A 3,403-nucleotide genomic window follows, 5' to 3' on the forward strand; every position below is an offset into this window, starting at 1 on the left:
CGATCCCAATTTAACAATAATTATATATACGGAGAAATCTGCTTTAAGGGAAGGAGTGGGAGGGATGCTGGCTTCTGAAACAGGAACAAGGCTAAATCCTCCCCTTTAATAAAGTTGTAACACAAAGTTGTCCAGAATGTGGGGGAAGAAGCTTTGGCAGGACAACTGGCACCATTGATCAAGTCCTCCTTAGCACAAAGCCAGGAGGTTTGCCTTTTGGTTCTCAGCTGCCCTGTCAATCCTCATCTCTTTTGTTAGCTTTAGACTTTAAGCTAATGTGTCTAGAGCTGGCATCTGAGGATTGCAGAGTGTTCCACTGGCATTCATTGAGCCTCCTGGTTGGAACATGGTGAAAAAACATTCACAGGAAGAACTTGTTTGGCCTAATACTGGCTTCCAGTTTTCCTAGTCCCCCAGCAGGTGTACCAACATCTGGTACGGGGCAGCTATTTTCTCAAAGTCAAAGCTACATCTGAAATGTTGGCAGGCCTGAGGAGTCTGAGTCTGCAGCTCTTTGTGAGGTTGGGAAGTATTTTCTCTTCTGGATGACACTTAGCATTTATATAACACCTCCTAAGTGCTCAAAGCACTACATGTGTGCGCGCTCTCTCAGTGATTTCATAACAGACCTGACAAGTAGGCCGCTATTGTTATCCCCAGGAGATAACCAGGCCGCACCTGGAGGTTGAGAACCCTAATTCCACATGTGTAACCACCAAGACAGACTCATATTCCATTACCATGCATTTAAATGGGTGGGAGGATCCTTTTACTACTTTGATAGATCAAGGGGAAATATTAACTCCCCCTGCTTCTGTTCGTAATATTAACAAGAGTTTGCTGCTATACTACTATTAAGTATGTTCTAAGTTACCAACCAGGGATGAGAAGGAGTTGATACCAAGACTGACAAATAATGAGGGGGGAATTAGAAGAAGAGAGAGAAATCAAGGCATATCATGGAAGGAAGGAAGCAAAATGAAGGAGGACAAAAGTGTGGAAAGAGGAAGAGATTGAGTAAAGAGGAAAGATTGGTTTATTTTCTACAACACACTAAGAAGATCTGGCTGAGCAGATAAAACTATGGAACTGGATGAAAGGAATGGAAGACTGCTGGAAACAACCCTGTTGTGGGAGGCTGAAGCTTGGCAATGACTAGCAGCCCTGAGTTGTGCTGGCTTTTTTTGCCTTGCTCCAGTGCTGGCTTGGTTAATGGGTGCAAGTGTTTGCCTCCTTGTAGTAAACTTTGTAGAAAGGTGTGGTGAGCAAAAAGCAGAGCTGCTGCTGTTTACTGTGCTCTGCCTTCCCTGTGCTCCTAGTGGCTGCAGTGCAGAACTTCGTTAGAAGTAAAATCAAGATGCATTCTAACTGCAGCACGATGCTGGCTTCAGCTGACTTGGGCCCCAGGGATTTTTTCCTCCCAGTCCCCACCCCCCACCCCGTTGGCAGCCATGCAAGTGCCCATCAGGGCCAGAAGAGGTGCCTACCCAGAGGGAAAGAGCAGATGAAGAGACAAGAAAGAAAAGCAAAGATCTTTGCCTTAATCCTCATAGGTACACCACAATGAGGATTAAGGCAAAGATCTTTGCTTCTCTGGTGCTCAGCTTGTGTTTACTGTCTTTAGCTCTCTTGTTCTGCAGCACTGGCCCACAATCCTATATTTGACATCAGTGAGGTTATAAACAGTACCCCCTTCCTGTCACATGACCTCAGTGTTATGTAACTTCCTGCCACATGGGTGAAGCTCATTGAATCATTGAGAGCCAGCGTGGTGTAGTGGTTAAGAGTGGCAGACTCTAATCTGGAAAACTGGGTTTGATTTCCCTCTTCTCTACATGAAGCCTGCTGGGTGACCTTAGGATAGACACAGTTCTCTCAGAACTATCTCAGCCCCACCTAACTCACAAAGTGGCTGTTGTGAGGAGGGGAAGGGAAGGTGATTGTAAGCCGGTTTGAGACTCCTTAAAGGTAAAGGTCCCCTGTGCAAGCACCGGGTCATTCCTGACCCATGGGGTGACGTCACATCCCGACGTTTCCTAGGCAGACTTTGTTTATGGGGCGGTTTGCCAGTGCCTTCCCCAGTCATCTTCCCTTTACCCCCAGCAAGCTGGGTACTCATTTCACCGACCTCGGAAGGATGGAAGGCTGAGTCAACCTTGAGCCGGCTGCCTGAAACCGACCTCCGTCGGGATCGAACTCAGGTCGTGAGCAGAGCTTTTGACTGCAGTACTGCAGCTTTACCACTCTGCGCCATGGGGCTCCTTGAGACTCCTTAAAGGCAGAGAAAAAGTGGGGTATAGAAACCAACTGTTCCTCTGGATTCCATGCTCAATGCATCCTGAGTCTGGAAGGGTGCCCTAAGGCATATCTGCCTTAAGTGTAGTTGAGATGGATTTAGGGTGGGAGCTTGAGCTATCTTGGAGAAGAAAATGGATTTCTGAACCAAAGCAACTCTTCAAATCTGAATCCAGTCCTTGGAAGGAAGTAGAAGTCTTGGAAACCTTCACAAAATTTGGGGATGTATATTCTACTATTGCTGAGGAAGAAAAACTCTTGGTTACTAGAGACTGTTTATGAGTGGTGTCTTTCTGTGTTTGTTTCCTCCCTCTTAATCTTGCAAGCAAAAGTATAGCAACAACAGGGCTAAATATGTGGGGCTGGGGAGAACTGTTGAAGTCTTTCTGGAGCCCCACACAGCTTTCTGACATATAAGCTCTGCTTTCCCCTCTGCACACTGAGGCAGGCCCATTCAAATATAAGCCTCCCTGTAATTCAAAAACCAAACAATTAGTTCAACTAAATATTATTTGGATCAGTATCTCTCCAATTCCCACACAACGCAGCTTTGCACTGCCTTGGCATTGAAATCTTCAGCATTATGTTCTTTGGCTGACCATGCTACCCAGGGTCTAACATATCCTCCAGATAAACGTGTTGCTATTGCTTTGTGATAAGGGAGCAGCCCCCATCTTTCGATTTGCCAGGAATTACAGAAGAGCCCCGTGCAAGAAGAAGGATGGAGAAACTCTGTACTGGGGAAAGTCTCAGGTAACTATGCCACAACAGATAGACTGGGCTCTGCTCTGTAGGTTTATTAGCAGACTGGTTAATCCAGCCTTCATAGAGGATGAACCCCACCCTTGTTTGCCTTCTTTCAGTCCATATCACTGGCACAGAGGTTTTGCTGAGCTGGCTGGCTTGGTGCCTGTTAGGCATGTCCTTAGCTGAGCTGGCTAGCTAAAGGATGCTTTGTTGCAGCAAAGCCCTTGGAGATCTCCTGGACTTGAATGGAGGGAGGAACTAGCATTGCTGAAGGTGACTGATGCTCCCATTTTTAGACACATTCCCTCTCCGTACCCGGCTACTCCTCTCGGGCTGACATCACTGTATCCCACAGAGCTAT

The sequence above is a fragment of the Euleptes europaea genome, chromosome 1, assembly GCF_029931775.1.
Source record: "Euleptes europaea isolate rEulEur1 chromosome 1, rEulEur1.hap1, whole genome shotgun sequence".
Classification (NCBI taxonomy): domain Eukaryota; kingdom Metazoa; phylum Chordata; class Lepidosauria; order Squamata; family Sphaerodactylidae; genus Euleptes; species Euleptes europaea.